Source organism: Ursus maritimus, unplaced genomic scaffold, assembly GCF_017311325.1.
Source record: "Ursus maritimus isolate PB19 unplaced genomic scaffold, ASM1731132v1 scaffold_12, whole genome shotgun sequence".
Lineage (NCBI taxonomy): Eukaryota > Metazoa > Chordata > Mammalia > Carnivora > Ursidae > Ursus > Ursus maritimus.
Genome location: NW_024423564.1, coordinates 50,703,185 through 50,721,979, shown reverse-complemented (window position 1 = coordinate 50,721,979; position 18,795 = coordinate 50,703,185).

Sequence of the window (18,795 nt, the reverse complement as noted above, 5' to 3'; positions counted from 1 at the left end):
TTTCTGGATGAGATTAACATCAGAATCAGTATTGCCCTCCCCAGTGTGGGTGGGCCTTATCCAATCAAGCAGAGCAGGACTAGAACAAAAAAGGCTGAGGAAAAGAGAGTTCACTCACTCCGTCTTCAAGTGAGGACACTGACTTTCTCCTCTCTTGAAACTTCGGCTTGGGCTAGAACTTACACATCAGCTCTCTTGGTTCTTGGAATTTCAATTCTCCTGCATCTCCAGTTTGTTGACCACAAATTTGGGGCCTTCTCAGCCTCCATATTCATGTGAGCCAATTCCTTGTAATAGATCACCCCTCCCCACCCCATTCTCAATATTTGGATGGATGCATAGGTAGATGGATGGATGGTCAATGGATAGGTAGGTAGATAGATATATAGATCTGCTGGTTCTGTTCTCTGGAAAACCCAGATTAATCTAATTTTCTTTTTTTTTCTTAATATCAACTTCAATTCTGTGCCTCCCGTCACATTGGACTGATGGGAAATTCAGCTTCAGGTTTTTTGAAATTGAAACTTAGGGCAGCATAGAGAACCCAGGTCTTAATTAAGGCAAGGGTCAAGTTTTCTACCTCTCCAGTCATTGAAGCTTATCCATCATGAGTCACTGTGGAGATACTCATTGCCTCCAATTAATAATGATCTCTTTAGGACCAGGGGTTTCTGCACCTTTGGTGCCACTGTTGGTGCAAGGGCATCTCTGATGAGGCTTTAGAAAGCTCCTTTCCCTTTCTGGTCTTTCCACCATCACAGAGTACTGCCAAGGATTAGGGCATGAGTCCTGTTAAGGGATTGACTTCAGTATTGTTAAGATGTCAGTTCTCCCCAAACTGATCTATAGATTCAGTACAATCCTAATCAAAATCCCAGCAAGATTTTTAGAAGAAATCAATATACACCCTGATTGTGAGACTTACTACAAAGTTAGTTAAGACAACGTGATATTGGAGAAAGGGCGTTGATATGAATCAATGGAATAGCATCAAGGATTCAGAAATAGACCCACACATAGATGGTCAAAATGATTTTTTTAAGTTATAGTTTATTGTACTTAACAAATATAAACCTGTAACCACCAAAATCAAGGTATACAATATTTCTGTTACCCCAGAAAGATATTTTGTGTGTCTTTTATTTTTTGTTTTTTTGTTCTGTTTTATTTTATTTTTAATGATGCACATTTATTTGACATTCATTTAGCACCTACACAGCACCTACTATGTGCTAGACACTGTTCTTAGCACTTAATAAATATTAGCTCATTTAATATTCATAACAATCCTATGACGTAAGTGCTATTATTTCTTCAGTTTTTAGATGACAAAACTGAGATACATAACCTAGGCTGGGTAACTTGCCCACAGTCACACAGCTGGTAGTGGCAGAGCTGGGGGTCAGCATGATTTTTGATTAAAAAAATTCGAAGCTGAGGAGACACAGCAGTGAACAGATCAAATTCTTTGCCCTCATTGAGCTTACCTTCAAATGGGTAGGACAAATAACTACATTTTTAAAGTTAACAAATATTTGAGTGATAACATTTAATAATGCTAAATACTCTGAAGAAATAAGTTGGGCTAAAGGCATAGAGAATGACTTGCAGGATGGGCTACTTAAAGAGGGTGGGTGGAGAGGATTATTGAGCAGAGATGTGAATAATAAGAAGGAATAAATGTGATATGACCTATTTTTAGGGTACGATTCTGGTTTTGTTATTCACTCATTCTTCTAATAATTTTTTGCTCAGCACCTACTGTGTGCCAGTTGTTATTCTAGGTGCTGGGGGAATATAGTAGTGAATAAAACAGACAAACCTTCACCTCTACGCTGCTTTCTTTTTTGTAGGGAAGCAAAGAATAAACTATACAAATAAGTAAAATGTACGTTAAATGCTAGAGCAAAAGTATAAAGGCAGGGAAAAGACGATGTACGTGAGTGTGCTTATGGGTGTGGCCCAGTGATGCTCATTTAAGATACAGTGGCCAGGAAAGGCTTCCTTAGAAAATAACATTTGAAGGAAGTGAAAAAGACATATGGTTATGGCAGTGGCAGTGGAGGAAGATGACCCAAGAAGAACAAGCCAGTGCAAAGGTCCTGGGGTGGAGCACTCTTGTTGGCTAGCAAGGAGCATTCAGGGGAAGAATGGAGGGTGCATAGGGATTAGACAGATCCTAGGGGTCATTGTAATGTCTTTTCAGCCTAGAGATTAAAAGCCAATCGAACTATTTGAACAGGAGTAGCATGATATAACTTAGCTCTTGATGGGATTCCTGTGTTTCAATTAAAACTATTTTATAAAGAAGAGAAAAAAAAACCCAATTTGCTTTTACAAATTAACTATGTTTGTCTTTGAAAAAGGGGGAAAAGAGACCAACAAACCACAGAAAACATAAATAAATGCTTTTTGTTCAGGGACAGAAGGCTGAAGCAATGACGGTGAATCACAGAGTCCTAGAATCAGTTATGTCCAAAGTACTCAGGAAATGGTTTCGTCCCTAATTAATCATACCACATTGTTAAACTCTGGAGATAAATTTAGCTGGCAGTAGGTGGAATGAGATGAGTTCTCATGAAAATATGTTTCCAGTGAGGTTGACAAAGAATGCTGTGTAAAACCAAAATAACCCAAACTGTGTCCTAATAGTATTGTGTTTAGGGAGCCACATCCCCAGCAGTGACCACTTGGTTGTCTGTCCCCGAGGCACAAAGATTGCGGATGTGAACATTTAATGCAGCCGAAGGGGCAGGGCTGGCGAGCTGGGACAGGGTTGAAAAGCCCTGAAACACACCGACGCTTCGGTGCTACCGCCCTCTTGTGGCAATTCCGGGATTTGACTTCGGTGTAATTTAGTCGTTTGCTGTCAGGACTCACATTTGTTTTAAGTTGGAACTATCAAAAAAAGGAAAGTGATTTCTAAGTATTAGCCCTTGGATAGCATTCACTTAATTAATTAAATGGACGGTGGGGGAAGTTGCTATTTTATTGGCTAGCAGCACAATTCTTCTGAGGAGAAGACCTCTGAAAGGAAAGGGAAGATTTGAGAACAGGGGAATGATTGCTTATTGTGGCTAATGTGAGCTAAGAGAGTAGGACAGCTGGAGGCCATGTGAGTCACAGGGTAAAGATGAAGAATTCAGAATAAAATGACAGAGGTGAGTGGGAGAAATGTAAGCCACCCCAGATCCCTCAGAAATGTTTGTTGGGGAAAGACCCTCCTATATGTGGGTTGAGAATCAAACCAGTTTGGTCTTGTTTTGCTTTTAAAATTATAACATGGAGAGATAATTCCCCAAATGTTGGTTGACCTTGGGCACTGAGGTGGTGATCTTTTGGTTATATGGGTGTATTATTAGCCAGTACTTTGCTACCTGCAAGGATTTGGGACTCTGACTTGAGAGAAATTGTTATATGAAAAATATAGCTTAAAAATGCAATGGAATTTGAAATTCTTAGCAGTTTGGTTTATAGGAGCTCACACCTGGAAACAATGCAAATGATCATCAACTGTAGATAAATAAATTGTGGACTGTTCATGAGATGGAATGCTACACAGCAGTAAGACTGAATGACCCATAGCCACATGGGACGCTCTGGATGAATCTCACAAACAGAAGGTGGAGTGAAAGAAGCCAGATCCAGATGGGTACATATTGAATGATTTCATTTCTAGATAGCACAAAAACAGGCAAACTAACGCTGGCTGTTTACCCCGGGGGCTATCGTAATAGCAGGAGACTAGGGGGCAGGGGCTCTGGGAATGCTGGAATGTTCTGTTTCCTGATCTAGTGGTGGATACAGAGCAGTTTTAAGATTGTGAAAGTTTACTAAGTTGTACACTTACAATGTGTACACTGTTCTATGTGTATGTGTAAAGGAAACTTTGTTTCTCCCGTGTTTCTCCTTTACTCTCACAGGATTATCCCACTCTCACCACTTCCCACACCAACCAGTTCTGTGACACCAGCTGGGTGTCCTCCAATTTAAGTCAATTCAGACACTGTCTACCAGAGATAACATCAGATCCCACAGGTTCAGGGCTCAGTCCTGCGAGGCTGCCCCGCCCCCCCTCGGCTGTCAATCTCAAGTCCAGGCTGTTATCTATGCTTCTGACAGATTGCCTAAAAATCAGATGTTCCCATGACCCCTTCTTTGGGTTCAATTAATTTGCTAGAGCAGGTCACAGAACTCGGGAAACAATTTACTATAAGCTTATTATAAAAGGATATGATAAAGGATACAGATGAACGTCCAGATGGAAGAGATGCATAGGGCAAGGTGTGTGGAAAGGGGCATGGAGCTTCCGTGGCCTCTCTGAGGGCCACTCTCCCAGCACCTCTGTATGCTCACCAACCTGGAAACTCTGTAAACCCCATACTTCCGGAATTTTTATGGAGGCTTCATCACACAGGTGTGGTGGATCACAAACTCCACTTCTAGCTCCTCCCCTCTCTGGAGAATGGTGTGTGTGGGGGGGTGAGACTGAAAATGCCAAGCTTCTACTCATACCTTGGTCTTTCTGGTGGCCAGCCCCCACCTAGGAACCATCCAGGAGCCCACCAAAAGTCACCTCATTAGAACAAAAGTTCTGAGGGATTTAGGAGCTCCTGTCAGGAAGCAGGTCAAAGACCAAATACTAGAACAAAAAATGCTCCTAGTGTTCTTACCACTTAGGAAATTACAAGGGTTTTAGGAGATCTGTGCCAGGAACCAGGGACAGAGACCAATACAGGTATTTTTTCCTTTTATCTCACAGAATGTTATACCTCAATAAAAAGCAAAACAAATAAACAAACACCTTAGGAATGCAGAGATCAAGTCCGGGTGCCAGGAGAAGCTGAGAAAAACTTCATGGAAGGGACATTCCACTCAATTCAACGCACATTATTGAGGGATTATCATGCACGGGAGACCATGTAGTGGAGACCGTGATACATGGATGTACAAGGACTCTCTGAATCACTGACTCACAGGGAGGAAGCACCAGCCCTAACGCTGAGGCCCTCAGACTGTGAGACAGGGATAGACATGCTAACAGTGATGGCAACCGACTGATTCTGGCAACACGTCTCATTATGCTAACTTCTATCCCTTGTTCAACATTTTACTACAGATATAAGCTCTAGAAACACTGAAAAAGAAAAAAGAAGTTACTATTTGCAGGCTGTATTATTATTTACTTAGAAAATCTAAGAGAATCTATAGATTATTAGAAAAAATATTTGTCAAGCTTAATAGATACAGATCAATATAAAAAGCAGTTGCTTTCCTATATGTCAGTAACAATTAATTAGAAATACAGTTCTTTTTTAAAAGATTTATTTATTCATTTTAAAGAGAGAAAGAGCACATGCCCACGTGCACGCAGACGCACACGGGTGTGTGAGCAGGGGAGGGGCACAGGGAGAGGGAGAGAGAAAGAGAGAGAGAATCTCCAGCAGACTCCCTGCTGAGCACGGAGCCCGATGTGGCCCCATCTTATGATCCTCAGATCATGACCTGAGCCGAAATCAAGACTGACTGAGCCACCCAGGCACCCCAGAAATACACTTTTCTAATGTATAGTACCTAGGATAATAAATCTTACTAAGAAATGTACAATGCCTCCTTAGGGAAAAATTTTGAAATTTTATTGCAGGACATATAAGCATTAAATGAATAAAAAGATATACTATGTTTAACTATGAAGGGATTAAATAGTAAGCACTTAATAAATATTGATAAACGTGATTGAGTTACATAATGCTGGAAAGGACCGTATCTTAGTCCTTTGTTTTGGTATCTTTTCTTCACATAGCACCAGAATAGTACCTGGTACATAGTAGGGACTCAAATATTGAAAGGAAGAAAACAGAGGAAGGAGGGGAGAGGAGGAAAGGATGAATAACTTTAAGTGGGAGGGCTGGCATGGGGTCAAAAAAATTATCAAACATTCTGAATTTTTTGTCTATTACAATCTGTCCTTTGCTAACATCCACTTGCTTCATTGTGATAATGTGTGTTTGTATAATCATCTCTAGTTTAAAAAGCTCGTTCATTTCATGCTTACATGGAATCCACATAGCACTGTGAAAAATACAGCATCATCACTGGGGAAATCTGGGTGTTCTCCAAGCTTTAGGTCAGAAATAACCTGACTGTTACTTGGACCCAAGTTTTCTGACTTCAAAGGGCGTGACGCAGTACTCTACAATGCCAATGTCAGTGGGCAATGGGCTAGATGTGTGGGTTATGGATTGTCATCCTAAGGGACGTTTTTGAGAGTGGAAGTAGGTACCATTCATTATGCTGGAGCAACAGGTGTAAACTGGGCTGGGCCAGGCACATCTGAGATACAGTCACCCTAACTATGGATGAAAACTGAGTAGAAGTTAATCTTCTCATGGGCAGCATGTGTCAAAAGACCTTTACCAAGCTATGGAGATTGTACACGCTGCCCCTGGCTGTGCTTCATGAGTTTTTGATCAAAGTCGATAACCAATAACTTAATAAAGAGCAACTAAGAACTGAAGTTTGCTTTTTGTAAGAGGAAGGTCACCTGCTTGGAGAGGTTGATATGCTACCTGCATGTGGGGCAAAGTGAAGTGTCATTCTTCCTTTTGTCCTTCTAACCCCAAATGGCATTTCGTGTTCATGGGTCCAACACAGTGTGCGTAAGGTAACATTGGGAGCAGACTGTAATTTTATCTTCCTTCTTGAAGTCTTTTATAATGTGAAGATAATGAGTGGATCTGTGAGTAAACTCATTACTAGGAACAGTCAATACTTGTTTTCCTGTGAAGCTCTTGGTGATTACATTAACTGAATAGAGGGTTTTCTTTAACTGAAAATCTTTCAATATACACTATTAGCAATTTTAAGTTAGAGGTCACTGACTTGTAAAGATGTTGATCTTAGTTGTTGTTGTTGTTTTTTTTTAAATATGTTCCATTTCTGCAAATAAACAAGAAAATTTCAACTTAAAATAGAAGGCTAAGTCAATTTCTCAATTACATGTTTTAAATTAACCTGCTAGCTCTCGAACAGGTGAAAACTTTCTTAACACTCTAAGTACATAAAGCATCAAATATGCAGATTTAATACAGAAACGTTAACATTATGTGGTTGATTCTCTTCAACATTTCTATACTTAATTTTAAATCTTTCTGAAGATAAAGTTGTTTTCCAACTAAGAAAAAAAATTATGTCATCTCAAGTCACTTGGGGAGACACTGTTTAGTCAAATAAGATGACATAATGACCAGAGACAATAGTAGAGGTGCTGATAGTATTCTTGTCTGGGGCACCAATGACTCTTTTTACTTGGTTAAATAACAGAAGCAGATTTTCTGGGTTAAATGATAAATGTGCATTGAACTTTCTAATAAACTGCCATATTGTTTTCCAAAGTGACTATACCATTTTGTATTCCTACCAGCAATATACGACAGTCCCAGTTCAGCATACTCAGTAGTATAAGAAATTGTTAGTTTTTAAATTTAGCCTTTCTAATAGGTGTGTAGTGAGATCTCATTGTGGCTTTAATATGCATTTACTCTAATGAATAATGATGTTGAGAATATTTTTGTGTGCTTATCATATCTGTGTCTTTAGGTAAGTGTCCATACAAATCTTTGATTCATTTCTTTGTTGGATTGTTTGACTTACTAATATTGAATTTTGAAAATTATTTTGTCCTGGGCTTGTCTTTTCATTTTCTGAAGAGCATCTTTGGGAAAACAGAAATTTTGGGATGCCTGGGTGGCTCACTCAATTAAGTGTCTGCCTTTGGCTCAAGTCATGATCCCATGGTCCTGGGATCAAGTCCTGCTTCAGGCTCCTTGCTCAGCAGGGAACCTGCTTGTCCCTCTGCCTGCCACTCGCCCTGCTTGTGCTCCCTCTCTGTCTCTTTCTGACAAATAAATAAATAAAAATCTTTTTTTTTAAAAAAAGGAAGAACAGAAATTTTAAATTTTGATGAATTTTAATCAATTTTTTTTTGATGGATCATGCTTTTGGTATCATCTTAGAAGTCTTTGTCTAACCTAAAGCTATGAGATTTTTTCTCCTATGTTTTCTTCTAGAAGGTTTATACTTTTAAGTTTTGGATTTGGGTCTATGGTCCATGTGAATTAGTTTTTTGTGTAGGGAATGAGTTATGAATCAAGATTCTTTTTTTTTTTTTTTTGGCATATGGATATCCAATTGTTCTAGCACCATCTGTTGAAAAGGCTATCTTTCTCCTTGAATTGCCTTTGCATGCTTATAAAAAAATAAATAAACATATGTGTGAATCTTTTTCTGGACTCTACAATCTGTTCCATTGATTATTGATGACTACCATTTCTCTAATACCACACTGTCTTGACTAATGTAACTCTATGTATAATAAGCTTGAAAATCAGATAGTATGTTAGGTTTCACTTAAAAAAAATCATGCTGGTATTTTGACTGGAATTGCACTGAACCTGTAGATCAGTTTGGGTAGAATTGACATCTTAACAACATTGAGCCTTCTGATCTATGAACATGGTTTTTCTCTCCATTTACTTAGGTCCTCTTTGATCCCTTTCACCAGTATTTTGTTTTCAGCATATAAAACAAGTATGTATTATACTTATCCCCAAATATTTTGTGGGTTCCTTTTGTGTGTGCTTTTAATTTTTAAAAATTTCAGTTTCCAATTGTTCATTGCTCGTATATAGAAATAGGATTTTTAAAAAATCTGACTTTATGAGTTTGGGATGTCTCCAAGACCACACTCAGAATTAATAATTCACTAGAAGGACTTGCAGAATTCAGCAATGTTGTCACAGTTACGGTTTATTACAGCAAAAAGATATAGATGAAATTTAGCAGTGGAAAAGGTTCATAGAGTAGGGATCAGGAGAGATGACATGCAGAGCGTCAAGTTGTCCTCTCCCAGTGGAGTTGTGTGGACAGCGTTTATTTTTTTCAGCCATAGTATGTTACAGTATGCAGAGGATCGCCAGTCAGGGAAGCTCACCCAGCCCTGGAAGGCTTCGAGGTTTTTACTGAGGATTGGCCAGGTAGACACATCTTACCATCTGTGGGGCTAAGGTCAGTCTCCAGCCCTTCTAAGGGTGAGCGTGATTGCATGTGGCTCAAGACCCTCATCATAAATCACATTGGTAGCCCAGACTACATGGTGTGGCAGAAGGCCCTCACCCTGGGTCATAGAGTTAGCCTAGATTATCTGGCTTGACCCGAAGCCCCAGGTAGTCAGACACTTTTATCAGACAGAACATTCCAAAAATTTAGAGGTTCTATTGCAGGGGTACAGATGCCAACAGCCGAAGCTTTCTTTGGGCAAAGGTAACCCTTGACTAGCTAATGAGGTTGAGCATCTTTTCATGTGCTTGTTGGACATTTGTATATTTTCTTTGGAGAAATATCTATTTAGATCCTTTGTTCATTTTTAATTGGGTTATTTTTTTTTATCATGGAGTTGTAAGAATTTTTTTATACATTCTAGATACAAGTGTCCTCTCATAAATGATTTGCAAATATTTTCTCCCGTTCTGTGTGCTGGTGTTGTCTTTTTACCTTCTTGGTGATGCCCTTGACAGCACAAAAGTTTTTAATTTTGGTGAAGACCAAGTTATCTGTTTTCTTTACTTTTAAAATTAAATTTAATTTCTTCAATAGGTAGAGTAATCTCTTCAAGTAATCTTCAAGTAATCTTTTTCATCTTGAATGAGCTTTGTCAGTTTGTATCCTTCAAGGAATTTTTTTCATTTCATTTAAATTATAAATTTATGGGCCCAGGGGCGCCTGGGTGGCTCAGTCCTTAAGCGTCTGCCTTCAGTTCAGGGCGTGATCCCGGAGTTCTGGGATCCAGCCTCACGTCAGGCTCTTCCGCTGGGAGCCTGCTTCCTCTCCCACTCCCCCTGCTTGTGTTCCCTCTCTCGCTGCTGTCTCTATCTCTGTCAAATAAATAAATAAAATCTTTAAAAATAAATAAATAAAAAATAAATAAATTTATGGGCCCAGAATTTTTTGTTGGATTTCCTTAGTATTTGTTTAGTGCCTGTAGGGTATATAGTCACACACACACACACACACACACACACTCTCTCTCTCTCTCTCTCTCTCTCTCTCTCTCTCTGTCTCTTTTCTCCCCCTTTCTTCTTGGTCAGCATGTTTAAGGTTTATCTTTTTTTTTTTTTTTTGCCATAAAACTATTTAAGAGGAGTTTCCTTCTGCTCCCATGTAAGTTTATCTTTGTCTATTTGAGGTATCAGTTTTTCTTTTCAGTATTGAATACAGAACAGATCCAAATCTATAGATAAAGAACTGTGTAGTGTCAAAACTGAAGTTGATGGTACATTCGTACCCAACCTGAGTGACTCTAAACAGCTTTAGTTTTGAAATCTCAAAAGCTAGTAGCCTCTTTTACTTCTGTGCGCCTGGGTGTAGTGTAAGTGCCTGACATTAAGCTTTTGTTTGCGGAGACATCCATTGCGGAAGACACCCATCTTGGATAAACATATTGTCAGCTGGATGAGATAGCTACCAGCAAAACAACCAGACGAAGTAGGCACCCCCACACCCGTGAAGTTCCCTCTTCCAGACTGCCCTGGCTAACCTAGATAACAGACTGTGTGAGTCTCCTGTCCAGCATCCTAATTCCCGCCCTTATGCTTTAAATTAGCCAACGAACCCATGACACACTAGATATTCTATCCTCAGACTCTAAAGGCAGAGTCTCAGATCCGTGCTCTCTTTCTTTACCCATCATCTTCCTGTTTGGTCTTCAGGTGTGCTGTCTGCCCTCCAGGACTCATGGGTACTAAATCTTGTTCCTCAAAGCTCCCTGAAGGTTTTTGCTGATGTGTGTCTTGCGATCATAAGAACCACAAGGGTTGGTACAGGCACAGCATTGGCCCCAGTGGGGGAAATGTCTGTGGGGCTCTCTAGGGGTAGGACAGGCCCAGGTGAGTGCCTCAGGCATTCCTAGCCTTGAGCATCACCATTAGAATTGATGCAGCATTGGCTTAGCCTATAATATATGAATGCCTGTAGAGTTTGGGCTTATAAAACTTGAATGGCAAACAAACTGGGATGTGACAACAGCGTGATACTGCTTACCTGCAGAGGGCCAGGTATAATTGCAAACAAATGTCCCCGTGGTGGTCTCTGTGATCCATGAGATCAGAACTGTGATATGAATAACATTGTTTCATCTAAGCAAGCACAGTGCTGAGGACAGTCTTCGACAACTACACATAAACCCCAAATCTTAAACTTAGATGAAAAAATTTAAGAACTTACTTCACACTGAGAGATAAACTGGGGTGATAGTGGAGGGAAAGTCTTTCTGTGTGAGCTCCTGGAGCTGCTTTAGCTCTCTCGACTCCTGGAGTCACCACAGTAGTAGAATTGACCCTTAAACAATGCAGGGGTTAGACGCATCGACCACGACGCAGTTGGAGATAGGCTTATAACTTTTGACGCCTCAAAAACTTAACTATTAATTAAGTAGTTAAGTAGCTTACTGTTGACCAGAAACCTTACCAATAACAAAAAGAGTCAATGAACACATATTTTTTATGTTCTATATGATATATACTGTGTTCTCACAAGAAGTTAATGCTAAGTAACAAAAATTCAACTGAGTAAATTTTAAAGATCTAATTGGCTTTATTAATCAATTCATGAATTGGGCATCATCCCATGTAGCAAGTAGAGGGGGTCTCCAAAGGGCTATAGAAAAGAAGAAGTTTTTAAAGGTAGAAGAGTGGAAAAAGGGAAATTATTAGCAAGAATCCACTGTTTTTGGATTGGAAAATCAGTAAATTTCCTAGTGCTAATCAGGAAATTTCCATGTTGACTGGTTAAAGGTTACATTTCTGAAGGGTTGAAACTGCAGTGAGGGTAGGGACCAGGTTAGTCTTGGTTTACTGACTTGAAGTCTTAACGTAAGTATCATCAATTTGGGCCTGTGGTTTGCTTTTTAGCAGTAATCTAGAGAAAGGAAAATGTTATTAAGAAAATCACAAGGAAGAGAAAATACATTTCCAGTACTGTACCGTATCAAAAATAATCCGTGTGTAAGTGGACCTATGCAGTTCAAAAACCATGTTGTTCAAGGGTCAACTGTACCTTCATTTATTCCTCTTGAAGGAATAAGTTTCTGGCCTATACTATTTTTCTACTTCTCTCTGAAGAATGTAACATTTCTTTCAAAGCAGATCTCCTGCCGACCAAATCCCTCAGTTTATGTTGATCAGATAAAGTCTTTATGTCTCCTTCACTTTTGAAGGATAAAAGTGTGTGTTTTGCTTGACACAGAATTCTAGGTTCATGATTTGTTTTGTTCAATACTTTAAATATGTCACTCCACTCTCATCTTGTTTATGTGGTTTTTGGAGAGAATTCAATGTAATTCTTATCCTTGTTCTTCTGCAGGTAAAGTGTTTTCCCCCTTCTACCTTTTTCTAAGATTTTCTCTTTGTCTTTGATTTTCTGCAGTTTGAATATGATATGTGTAGATTTTTTGGTATTTATCATGCTTGGTATTCTCTGAGCTCCCTGGATCATTGATCTCATAGCCAAGAAGAGGTTAAGCAGACATGATAATTAAATTTAACATGGTATTCTGGATACAGTCTTGAGAACAGGAAAAGGGCCTTATGTAAAAAATTAAAAAATATGAATAAAGCATGGATTTTGGTTAATGATCATAATTAATATTGGCTTACAGTTATCACAAACGAGCTGTACTAATGTAAGACGTTAATAACAGAAAATTTGGTCTGGGGTGTATGGGAACAATCTGTATTATCTCAGCAACCTTTCTGTGAATCTAAAACTGTTTTAAAATAAAAAGCTTACCAAAATAGTGGATGGCATAGGAGGAGTTGTAGTTTTGTCTTGCAACCTAGGAAAAAAGAGAGTTGGAGCAAATTTACAGAGGACTAGGACTTACATTCCTCTCTGGTATGGAAGGAGATGACATTTGGTTGGGAAAAAGGCTGAGCCAAATTGGGGTGTCCTTGTTTCTGCTCTGCTGTCTCATGGCTGCTCCTGGAAAGAGCAATCGCTCCGCAGAGCCATGTGTATTAGAGGGTGAGATTTGAGAATTCCTTGGTGCGGGGGGTGGTGGTGTGCAAACTCAGATGCCCATCGCATCCAGTTAGGTGGTCCAAATGACTAAAGGAAGTTGAGTATAAGAACTGTGGGAGGGCTGGGAACTGTAGCAAATAGGAGAGACAAGCCTTACCCGAGAGAGCAGCTGCTACTCAGTGCTGGCAGATTTTTGCTCTGCAGGAAGTTAAGCTCAGATGCCTTCTTTTCTGATATTTCAAAAGAAGCTGGTTAACAGAAGCGGGAATGAACCATGAGAGACTACGGACTCTGGGAAACAAACTGAGGGATTCAGAGGGGCGGGGGGTGGGGGAATGGGATAGACTGGTGATGGGTAGTAAGGAGGGCACGTATTACATGGTGCACTGGGTGTTATATGCAAGTAATGAATCATGGAACTTTATATCAAAAGCTAGGGATGTACTGTATGGTGACTAACATAATATAATAAAAAATATTATTATTAGAAAAAAAAGCTGGAAATCCAGATTTAAAAAAAATATGTGGAATAGTCTACTTTTTTTCTGAATAGTCCACTTTTTCAAACATTGGTGACTATTTTAGAAAGTTTTTGTTAAATATCATGCATACCCAACTGTGCTGAAGGAAATACTTCCGTGGACATGGTCGTCACACTGGCAGTTTGCAGCCAGTCTCTATAAACCTGAGCTCTGATGAGCCAGGTGGACCGATCTAGGGGAACCAGAGCTTTGTCTGTGTAAAGTCTGTGACTCCCAAGGTCAATCTAGGGGAGTAAGTGTCTGATCCCCTCCTTAAAAGTTTTGGAAGATGTAGAGAATGGCTGTATGGCATCTCTCGCAAGTGGCATGAGCAAAAGCCAGAGTTAGAACATCACAGGGTGTGTTTAGGGGACTACATGATTGGAGTAAAGACTCATGAAGAGGGGAAGTTACTGGGCTAGAAGATTGGGTTGGACCTAGATTATGGCGGTCCTGGGCATTTGGACTTTATGTTGTTGGCGACACATGACTGATCTCCAGCTTCTCTGGAAAGTGCACAAGGCAGAAATCAGGAGCTATAATGAGAAATTGGACATTAACACCTGGATTTCCCAGCCAGAAAGAGCAAGGCAGAGTAAATAAATGTACTGAGCGTAGTTAGAAAAATTGGATTCAGGTGAAAGAGACCATTAATAACAACCAGCCAAAGAGTGTTCATGCATATGCCCTTATGTGATTATGTGATACATATTTATATAGCCTCTGTAACGAGGCTGGGCTGGCCCGTCTGTGCCCATCAGAACAGCCCCCACAGGCACCCCAGCTTTATACCAATAAGGAAGATTAGATTCATCCTCATTGTCTTTCCTCTCTTAGTGTCTCTTGACCCCCCCAGGGATGATTACACTGATCCAGAGCTGTTGAAATGGAGAAAGAAACCCATGCCTGACCTGTGCACACAGCACACAGCCGTGATATTTGATGTGAGATTAGTTCAGAGTCAGCTCGGAAGCCTTCTTAGGTATAGCACACAGCCACCAAAATGAAAAAGGTTTATCTGGGGGTGGGGGTTTCCTTCTCTGCCTGGCTGTCCTTTCTCACCCTCTTTTCTCACCCTCTTTTGGGCATCCTTTCCCCCAAAAAAATCTAGTCCATAATTTCTGTTTGAAACTCTTCAAATTCCACTAGGTCACTGGATGAGCACATCCCACCCTCAACAATAGCTTTATATTTCAAACTCTTAGTGTTCTAATCCTGGCATTTTAATAGCCCACAAGAGGCTGAAATAACTACCCCCACCTCACCACCATCACCAAGGAGATCAAATATCATTTCTAGGATTTATTATAAGCCCCTTGTAGTGAAAGTAGGACCAGGAAACCAGAGGCCAAGAAACTGGCAGTTACATATTTTAAGTAGGATATTGCTAACATTTGGCTGGTCCTTTCTAACAGCGAATTAAAGCTGGTGTTTTTGTTACTTCTATCTGTTGGTTCTAGTTCTGTCCAGTGTGGTAAATCAGAACAGCTCTAATCTCATTTCCATTGTATGAAAGAACTTTTATTAATAACAGAAAACGATGAGCAATCTTGAAAAAGTTGTTAAATAGTGTTAAGTCGCTAGTGGGATCCTGTCCAATCCCAGCTCCCTTCCCAGCAAAACAAACAGAGGGAAATTTCTCTTCCCTCAAACAGAGGGAAAGTTGCTTATGACTTTGCCATTAAAATTTATAATGAAAACTTTTTTTATATGTATATGATAAGAATGAAACTCTATGTGAAAACTTAAATAATGAACATTCTTGATATACAAACGGCTGTTTTTTTTCTATCCAAGCAATAGCGTGGGGAAAGTCTTACCCTTATTTCAAATTTGTCAGAAATTTTTTTGTAATAGGTAATTTTCAACATTTATCAAGGACTATTTGAAGTCAAGCACAGTGAATAAAGTGAATGTTTGAGACACCTGATAATCCTTTGGGGGGTGGTAAACAGGGCACAATTAATAGTAGGGACAGCCTTCACTAATGACGTGCAAAAACAACTTGGGAAGTCAATTCATGCAGGGGAACTCCAAAGGCGTTCTTGTAAGTGGCAATAAAGAAAGACAACACTCACGATGACTGGTAATCAAATAATGCTGAATTAAAGAGTTGCTTATTTTATAATCAAACTTCCTTTGCTTATATAAAAGGTTTTATTTATTATTTTGCCTCTGTGCAAAGAAAATCATACTAAAGGTAGGATCCATTCATTTGCTCAATGACTGCTAATTGAGCACCGTTTTTTATGCCAGACACTAAAAGTGAGATGAACAACACTGGATTTGGTCCCTGCTCTCATGGATCCATGGTGAGAATGGGGTTTAAGATCAGGGAATGGAAAAACAAAAAGCAAATCTTTGAGGCAAACCAATTGGAAACCACTGCTATTGGTTAAATGCACCCACACTTTGAGTTAAATTTTTTACTTTTCCTCCAAAACATTATCCTGACCACATTATAGTCCTAGGAAGTATTAGGGAATGCAGTAATGAAACTGTGGTAGGTCTTGTGCCTTTATAATGTTTACATTGCTTGTGACCTTTGTGCATGAATGTTTTTGCCCACGTGGCCAGTCAAAACACGATTTGGTTGACCTGTTTTTCCAGAAGACCTTTGACCAAATCTTTGATGAACAAACAGAAAATCATGTTTTCAAAAAGGATCTACCTACAAACAAAATTCTATAGTGAGATAATTTTTAAGTAAGAAATGTGGACCAAAGTTGAAAAAAAAAAGCAGTAGTGAGGGACTGAGGTAAACTTTTAACTTTTAGAGACTTACCATAGTAAGAATTTAACATTGAGTTGTTTTTCTTTGATTTGATGTTGTAAAAAATTAGAATATACTCATTCATTCAACAACTATTTATTGAGCACCTACCACATACCAAACACTGTCATAAATATTGAGACAGAATAGACAAGATAGAATTGGTATCTTAACAGTTTAATACACAACTACAAATTTTGAGGAGATACGGAAGAGAAATGGAAGAGAACACAGAGACCTAATGCAGAGTAGACAGGGAAGGCTCTCTGAGGAGAAGATACCTTTAAGTAGAGAACTTGGATGAGTAGAAAATTATCTAGTCAGGAGTGAGGGGAAGAGATTTCCAAGCAGGAGGAGCTGCGTCGAACAGAGTACATTGTGACTTTAATAAATTTCATATTGTAAAAATTTTCCAAAGTTCAAAATAGAAATTCAGTATCCCGTGGTATTGGAAAATCTCATCACTCTACTCTAGACTGGCCAGAAATGTGTCAGGAGGAAAACTTCAAAGAGGTGGATTTCATTTTTCTGGCTTGTAAACAAAATGTCTCAAAACACTTTCCCCATGCTTGAGGTCAGCTTATAATTACTCTATTACATCATCCCAGATTTTAGTAACATAGTAAAGCTTTTTGCCCTGCCTTTGTAAATAAATATGCTACAGTGAAATCTGGTTCAAAAGGTAACACACAGGGCAGCTCAGGTCTTCAAAACATCATGTAAATTTGAGGTACTACCAAACCTTCATTAAAAAAAAAAAAAGAATAAAATCAATTCACCAATGGCATGGTAGTGTGAGGTAGTGAAAGGAAGCACTCAGACCCAACGCTGTAATTCATTAACAGGGCTGCCATTTGGGAGAAGGGGTGAAGGGTGCAGTGGCCAAAGAGGTTAACATGCAGTCATGCATTCTTTCCTTTTCTGTTGTCTCCTGCTCAACTAACTCTATTCTTCAGGATCATTTAGCTATGGCTATTAATAAAGCATATGTGTGTGTGTGTGTGTGTGTGTGTGTTTTATAACATATATATATATATCTTTAACAATATGAAGAGTGCCTGCCAATCTGGGATTACCAATAGTCCTTTACTTTGATGGACTTTTAGAAAGGGTCTGTCCGCCCACCCGGGAATGGGGAAGGTGCTAAAGTGTCTCCATATACTCTCACACACTGCCGAAGGTCAAGGGTCCCACGGCGGGTTGGTCAGCACATTTTGTAGATGAAAGAAAGCACATATGTTCTTATTCAGAATCTCAACTTTTAAAGAGACCTCAGAGAACATTTAATCTAAAAGCTCATCTACTGTAGTACAGTATTTCCTTAAAGTGCACGTATAAATTGACAATGTGCCTTCAGTTCACTATTTCCCAAGGTAGCTAATTCTCTTTCTGACAGCGGCCATTTTTAAAGTTTCTTCCTAATGTCAAGGTGAAGTCCATTTTCCTTAATTTCCACAAGGAGCAGTAATAATACTATCTCTTGGACACATCTCCATACCAGTGCCGTGCCAAGGGGCTTCCCATGCCTTGTTTCCAGTGCTCCCAGCACCAGTGGTGGGAAGGATCATCCAGGGCATTTTACAGACAGGGAAACTGGTGCAAGGTCACATGGGTCAGAGAGCTGGATCCAGTCTGGCTAACCCCAGCGCCTAGGCCTCTTCCTCAACACCATGCATAATTCCTGTTTCAAGTTTGTGTGTTTGAAGGCATCTCTTAGATTCTTCTCAGTTCCCTCATTCATTTCTCCTATTCTGCTTTCCATTGCTCTCAGGATACACTGTGACTGTGTCTTTGTGAAAGGCACATAGAGATGAATAGAAAAGTTATGCATCCCCAGAAAACTGCACGGAGTTCTCCAGTTGAGATGTGAGTATTGCAGAGAGTTCCTTGAGTCTTTTACTAATGGCATTTATTTTTAAGCAGTAACAGTAGCGTATTAACTAAGACATGGATTTAGGTAGGTTTAACCCCTGTTTTAAAACTGACAAGCTGTTAGACTCTGGGCATTTTACTTCTCAGGTTAGTTTTTTCATCTGTAACAAGGGGATGATGATGATGATGATGATGCCTACTTTTTAGAATTGTTATGAGAATTGACAAATACATGTAAAAATCTTAGCATGATGTTCAGCACTGTGTTCAATAAACACTAAATATCATTATTTCTTGATTTGCAGTAAACCAGCATCCCTGTGACTGTTCTCCTGTATCATGTTTGTAAATTCAAACCTTAGATATAAATATGAAAATTTAAAGAATCTATATTGAATTTCGTCATGGTTAAATTCTGGCCCAATAGTTCCAGCTCGAATCTTGTTTTTGGCATTTGATAAATTAGTAATGTGTTCCAGTTTTGTGTTGCCTGAAAATTGGTAAACATATTTTCAGCATTTCATGCAAGTTGTTGCTAGAAGTGATTGCACAGTG